This window comes from Tursiops truncatus, chromosome 14, assembly GCF_011762595.2.
Source record: "Tursiops truncatus isolate mTurTru1 chromosome 14, mTurTru1.mat.Y, whole genome shotgun sequence".
Lineage (NCBI taxonomy): Eukaryota > Metazoa > Chordata > Mammalia > Artiodactyla > Delphinidae > Tursiops > Tursiops truncatus.
This window is the reverse complement of record NC_047047.1, coordinates 12,469,414-12,476,949: the sequence shown is the minus strand read 5'-3', so window position 1 is coordinate 12,476,949 and position 7,536 is coordinate 12,469,414. Positions and strand designations below refer to the sequence as shown.

The following is a 7,536-nucleotide window of genomic DNA, read 5'->3' as shown; positions in this document are numbered from 1 at the left end:
GGAATTCCCTGGCCGACCCGTTGTTAGGACTTGGCACTTTCACTGCCACGGCTCAGGTTCAATCCCTGGTTGGGGAAAGAAGACCCCACAAGCTGCGTGGCAAGGCCAAAAAATAGAAAAACAAAATACCTGTAAATTAGGTGCTAGTAACTATATTGCTATTTTACAAAATGAGGAATCTGGGCACAGAAAGTTTGAGAAAGCTGTCCAAGTTTAGACAGCTAGAGAAGGGGAGAGGTAGATTCATCTCCGAGCATCCCCAGTGTACCCACTCCACTCCCAGTCCGGGTCCCTGTTGGCTCAAAAGAGTCCTATGTGCCCTCCACTTGCCTTGGGGTCCCCAAGTCCCCCTGCTTTTAACGTGGTGGGAAGCGGAGAGCGAGCAAATCCCTTGACCCAGGAATCTGTCCCTAGATTACTCAGAGCTCACAAAATGTGCAAAATGGACACAGAACAGGGATATCTTAGGTTTGTTTAGCATCTTCTATGCGTGGCCACATAAAAACACGTACACAAGACATTTGTGCTCAAAAAAATATTTGTGCACATAGGTCATGATTCGTCAGCACAGTAATAGATTCTTCAATGTCTGGCTTCTAGTTATTGGGGGGCTCTGGTATTACTACGTGGGTTCAAGCCTGTGGACTGTGAGACATAAATACAAGGGACTCTGGATCCTGCAGAGTAACATTGATGAAGGATGATAAACACAGAAGGGCTTCCAAGAAGCAGCGTGCTTGGAGGAAACTAGAGAAGAGCGATGCTTTAAGCAGCTGCGGTGAGAAAGTCTTTGAGGAAAAAGATAACCTGTGGCATTTAGGTAAGGGCCTCACTTCAGGGTATGGTTGGCCTAAGGCACTGTCTGAAGGAACTTTTGTAGGAGTTGCCTCAGAAGTACAGGTCATGGGGCGGGGGAAGGGGAAGCTGGGACAAAGTGAGAGAGTGGCATGGACATATGTACACTACCAAACGTAAAATAGATAGCTAGTGGGAAGCAGCCGCATAGCACAGGGAGATCAGCTCGGTGCTTTGTGACGACCTAGAGGGGTGGGATAGGGAGCGTGGGAGGGAGATGCAAGAGGGAGGGGATATGGGAACATATGTATATGTATAGCTGATTCACTTTGTTATACAGTAGAAACTAACACACCATTGTAAAGCAATGATACTCCAATAAAGATGTTAAAAAAAAAAAAGAAGAATTACAGGTTAGATTCCCCACCCTGTTCTGCAGCCAGAGAGAACCTGCTTTGCCTCTCTGGCCCAACAGTGTCCTCTGAGTTAACACTAGGGGACCTGGGCTTTGTGACACCAGCAGCCCAATAACCCTATCTTTATGGTTATTAGTGGCAATATCAGTGTAAATGCCTTACCTAGGCAGAGCCCTTCGTTTGGCCACATGGGTGGGCCTTGTCATTCCAATGAGATCAATGCTGTCAGAACTGTCCCAGGGCAGTCAGGGGAGGAGAGCATGTAATTTTAGCTGTTCACATCTCCTGGTCCTGAGAACTAAAAGAACTCACACTTCTGCAGAAACAGATCTTTGCACACCCTCTGATCTATTGAGTCATGTTATTTTTCTGGAAATTAACTTGACATTTAAGACTTCACAAGTAGCAAAGGAAATAGCGTTGCAGCAAGCCCTGAAACTCTCACCATCTTTATTATTTTTATGGCCACGCTGCATGGCTTGCAGCATCTTACTTCCCTGACCAGGGATTGAACTCGGAGCCACGGCAGTGAAAGCACCATGTCCTAACCACTAGACCACCAGGGAGCTCCCATCTCACCATCTTCTTTAAGTATTTATAATTTTGAAGCATACATGATGTTGTCATGGATGGCTCTCCTCCTTCCAGCCTCAAAAAGGAAATAGCTTTAAAGGATGTGAAGACTTGGCCACATTCCAAGGCCCTCCGAAGGCGTTAGAAGTTGAGAGTTCTTTGTATTCAGACATTCTCATGGCAATTCAAACGGAACTTGGCTGATGTGTACTGCGGGGGATAAACTGGAAAGAAAATCAAGGGGGCAATACTCTAAAAATCAGGATATCAGTTACCTCTGTGGGGAGGGGTATCTGATCAGGAAGAACGTTGGTGGGGTGAGTCGTCTGCAGGGTTCTATTTCTTGATCTGGGTAGAGATTACATACATATGTTAGAATAATTTGTTAAATTGTCTGTGTACATTTTAAGCATTTTTCTTTATGTGAACTTTTTCACAATGAACTAAGGAAAAAGCTGCGCTACACGCACAGCCGAGTCTTCCTCCCTTTTCCACCGTTTCAGTAATTGCTGGTACCACCATCCATCCAGTTACCGAGGTCCAAGACCTGAGGGTTATTCTTGACTCTCTTTTCCTCCCTTTCCTCCACCCCTAGACCCATTCCATCAGCAGCCTCAAACGTTCTCTCCCTTCCCTCCAAGCCCCATACCTCCCCCGTCACTACTCTGTCCCACCTCCGTCAAGTCTTTAGGGATAGCTGGACCACTTACATCCACTCTTTCTTCCCACACAAAGACCATAAACTTTTTTAAAAAACTGTTTATCTGAAATGATTGCAGAGTCACAGGAAGTTGCAAAAATAGTACAGAGAGTTCTCTCCAGTACCCTTCATCCAGTTGCCTCAGTGTTAACATCTTGTGTAACCTATTGTGCGATCAATAACAGGAAATTGACATGGATGTCATCCAGGGAGTTTATCAAGATTTCACTAGTTTGGCCTGCACTCATTTGGTTTTTTTTTTAATTTTCTTTTATCATTATTTTTAAAATTTTTGGCCTCTCCGCACGGCATGTGGGATCTTAGTTCCCCAACAAGGCATCGAACCTGGGCCTCCTGAAGTGACTGCCAGGGAAGTCCCAGACCTGCACTCATCTGAGTGTGGGATGTGTGTGTGAGTGGGTGGGTGGGTGTAACTCTACCACGTGTAGATTCATGTAACCACCACCACAATTAAGATACAGAACAGGTCCATCACCACAAGATCTTCCTTGTGCTGTGCTTTATCGTCACACCCAGTCTTCTCCCCCTAACCCCTGGCAACCACTCTGTAATTGTCTATAACTCCGTCTCTATCACATTGTCATTTTGATAATGTTCTATGAATGGAATCATGCCGTATGTGACCCTTCGAGATCAGCTTTCCTTTTTCACTCAGCATAATACCCTTGGGATCCATCCAAGTCATTGCGTGTATGAATAGTTGTTCCTTTGTATTCTGAGTGGTATTCCATGGTATTGATGTAACCTTTTAGAAACAGAACCTGTCACTTCCAGGTACAAGCAGGGCTTTCCCGTTGCACCGAGACCAACATCTGCGTTCCTGGCTGGCAAGGCCATCCCCGCCTGGCCGGCCTGCTGCCTTTCCCCTGCCTTCCCTTGCTACCTTTCCCCTCCCTCGCACACACCATCCTTCTGTCCCTCCCAAAACCCACACAGCTTGTTTCTCTGTGCTGCTCACCTGGGATGACCTCCCCGACATCGTCTTGTCCTCCGGATCCCTGCTTAAGCATCCCCTCCTCAGAGGCCTTGCCTGTACCTTCCTGTAAAAACACTGCCCTCCTTCCCTGTTTTCCTGCTTATATCCTCCCTCGCACTAATTCTACCTGGTAACAATTGTCTTTCTTTGCTCATTCAGTGTCTGTCGCCCACCCCCTAGCAGGGTGAGCCGTATGTAACAGACACTAACAAAGGAATGACTTGAATAAAGGAGTTCATTGGTCTCTGAGAAAGAATGCTCATCATTAATAATATACTTGTTTGTACCTGGCCTTATTCCAGAAGGATTCAGGGTGATTTGCAAAAACACAGACAACACAACAAGATACAAAATACTAAGTAGGGAAAATAAGAATAGGAAATGATGAAGCCAGGGTAGAGATGGCCCCCAGCCTGCGGATGGGATGCAGAGCTGGCAGCCATGCAACATGTGCGAGAAGAAAAGAGGCACAGTTTCTCCTTATCTCTGAGCCGGGCACTGGGGCACCAAGCCCAGCAAATAAATAAATACTCCAGCAAAGGTAATTTCAGGTTGTGCTAAGGGGTAGGAAGAAAACGAGAGTTAAGCGCGGCCACAGGGTTTGCAGTGTCCGTGAAACGTAAAACAAGTCTGGTTTTGGATAAACAGCAAGGTCCTACTGTAGAGCACAGGGAGCTATATTCAATATCCTGTAATAGACCATAATGGAAAGAATACATATATATATATAAAACTGAGTCACTTTACTGTACAGTAGAAATTAACACAGCATTGGAAATCGACTATACTTCAATAACATAAATTTAAAAATAATAAGAATAAAACAAGTCTGGCTTGTTTTCCTGAAGAAAGTTATTCCTGATTCTGAGGATTGAGGGAGAAATTTACCACGGGTCCTAACATTATTATTATTTTATTTTATTATTATTTTTTTTTTTTGCGGTACGCGGGCCTCTCACTGCTGTGGCCTCTCCCGTTGTGGAGCACAGGCTCCGGACGCGCAGGCTCAGCGGCCATGGCTCACGGGCCCAGCCGCTCCGCAGCACGTGGGATCTTCCCGGACCGGGGCACGAACCCGCGTCCGCTGCATCGGCAGGCGGACTCTCAACCACTGCGCCACCAGGGAAGCCCTAATATTATTATTTTGATGTTAGTTTTTTGCTTTTTTTTGGGCGGGGGGAAACCTAGTATAGTCTGACCCTAGGGATATAATGAAGAATATAAGGATGAGGGCTTCTTGCCTTCTAGAAGTCTGTGTCATGGGGGAAACAGGTCCCAGGTACCAATGATGTCTCTCTCTCTCCCTGTCTCATCACTAGGTCCTGTTGCTTCTACCTCTCTCCTGCCCTCTGAAAGATTAAATGAGCTGCCCAGAGTGACACAGCTAGTCAGTGGCAAACAGGCCAAGAAAACAAGTGTCTGGGTAGTTGGTCCACTTCCCTTCCACAACATCCACCCCGTCATCAAGTATCAGAAGCTAAGCTATTCTAGGATCAGTCTTGGCCAGCCATAGGCCCCATGTAGACCCCGCAACTTTTCCTTATCAGTTCAATTCGGCTCAGATGAACACCAAAGACAGCCTCAAATAAGGGCGATGATTCAGCAAAGACTAGCTTACCTGCTGAGGTGTGTATGTGTGTGTGTGTGTGAAGGGGAGACCCTTTCTGCTCCCACACCCCACCCGCCATCCTAGGGCTCAGCTCCTCCAGGAAGACTTTGTCACCCTCACCATCCCCCTCGCACACTTATTCTGAGTTCTGAGTCCCTCCTCTGGGTTCCCGAAGGGCCCTGTGTTGGCCTTATTTCCCCGCATTGTCATTGCCTCTGGAAGGTGCCTCTTCAGTGTCACTGTTTCACTAAATGCAGTTCGGGAAGCCCCTGCAACAGAATAATGTTCAAAGTGCAAGTCCCCTGGCCCTTCTCCAGTCTCCCTGAATCAAATTCTCTGGGGGTGAGTGATGTCCAGGCACCAGAATTTCTGTGAAGTTTCCCAGGCAGTTCTTAAGGACTGTGTCTTCATCTCTGTTTTATTCTCAGCTTCTGCTGGACTCTTTATAGTCTCTTCATCTCTATTTGTCAAGTCATCGACTGATAATAAATAAGTAAACGTGTATGGGGGGTTATACATGGACAACGTGTCTTGGAGTGTCATAGCTCTGAGCTGGCCCTATCATGATTTCTCTTTGCCAAGAAGTCTGTTGGAAAGTGCACAGATTTAGGCTTCAGGAAATGTCCTGGGACAGCGGAGCGGAGGGTAGATTGAGAGATCGAAACTAGAGGTTTCTTCAGCAATCCAGACGTAAAGAGCTAATGATGAGGACCAAGAAGTATTATGAGGATGGAGAGAGACGGGCAGATGGAGGGGTGGGCAGGAAGGAATGAGGTAGAAACAGTAGGACCTAGGGATGTGGGAAGAGGCAGGAAGAGGCACTGAACCAACTCTCAGGTTTCTGGTTTAGGGGACCGGTGACGATTTTGTAGAGATCAGATGAGTCTAGGTTTGAGTCACCCACTTAGGTCTGGATAAATTACACAAATTCTCTGAGCCTCAGTCATTTCATCTATAAGAGAGGGCTTATTGCAAGGGTGAAAGTGCTATTAATAGGGTTACAATGCCTGTTGTAGCATCCAAGATACGTTTAGCTGTGAATATCGTTGTCATCACTACCGCTGTTAATACCAGAGTGGTACTAGCTATGGCTGGGATCGCTGATGGAGAAGTACTCTCGGTGTGGATACGCTGAGTTGGGGGTGTCTGCCGGACATCCTAACAGAGACACCCGGAAATCTTGGATGGGGGTGTGGAGATCTAAAATTTGGATTTTGGTTTCTGCTCTCACGGTCCTCATGGTGCCACCAGATGCGCCGTCAGCATGCAGAAGGACACCGGCGAGTTTGTGGATCTGTACCTGCAGCGAAAATGCTCTGCCAGCAACTGCATCATCGGCGCCAAGGACCAAGCGTCCATCCAGGTGAACGTGGCCGAGGTTGACAAGGTGACAAGCAGGTTCAACAGCCAGTTTAAAACCTACACTATCTGCGTGGGCATTCACAGGGTGGGGGAAGTCAGATGACTCCATTCTTTAACTGGCCAAGGCCAAAGGCATCCTCTCGAAGAACTTCTGACTGAAGAGGATCGCAGATGTGGAATGTTTGTCATAAATAAATAGTAATAAATAAATAAATATAATTGGATTTTGTTGAGCCATTGCAATAGGTGACCGTGGTGAGGGAGCTAGAGCATAAGAGAGTGGCTGTAGTGATGGGCCATGGGGGTGAGGCCGGGAGGGGAGAGACAGAAACAGGAGGAGGCTGAAAATGACATGGGTGAGGACTGCCGTGGAATTGACGGAAAGTGCAGTGGTTTTCAAAGGAGGAGAAAGCCTGAAGGCATTGAGTTCATGGTTGGGGTGCAGTACCGGTGTTTAAGGTTTCAAAGGGGTGAGAGAAGACAGATGGAACCTTGAAGCTGACGCGGAGGAGAGGAGGACATCACTGTGGAGGGGCTGGTACAACGCTGAGGCTGGGCTGTGGGACGGACCTTGCAGGGACCTAGAATCATGCCTGACTCGGATGGAGAGGGACAGAGAGGAAAACCTGTGCTCAAGTCTGATGGAAGTCAGGAGGTGGGCAGGTGTCTCAGGCACACTGGGGCTTTGAGAGGTAGAGCCAGGTGCTACTGACCTCAATGAGCAGGGGCCGTCTACACGGGCAGTCGACGGATGCTTCAGACACGCTATTCTGGTGCTGGGAGAAGGCCTTCCCTGCCTGGGGCTTTCTGGTACGTGAAGCCTGGAAGAATGAAAAGTCATCACTGAGGGCTTGGAGGCTGTGTCTATGATATGTTACAAATAAATATAAATAGAGAGGAAATCTCGGAACTAAGGGTAATTTTTTTCAAGTTTTAAAATTTTTTTCGATAAATTCTTATCTATATCTATCTATATATCTGAGCTGTTTAATAAATGTTTGCTAACTATCAGTAAATGGCATGTATCTACACACTACGCCTTGAAATTTTCTTTTTTTTTTTTTTTTTTTTTGCGGTACGCGGG

At 46.9% G+C, this 7,536-nt stretch overlaps 1 pseudogene; it reads left to right on the top strand.

Moving 5' to 3' along the window:
• Positions 1 to 6,354: 6,354 nt before the first annotated feature.
• LOC101335250 (small ribosomal subunit protein eS21 pseudogene) lies at positions 6,355 to 6,607 on the top strand (annotated as a pseudogene).
• The last annotated feature ends 929 nt before the right edge of the window (positions 6,608 to 7,536 follow it).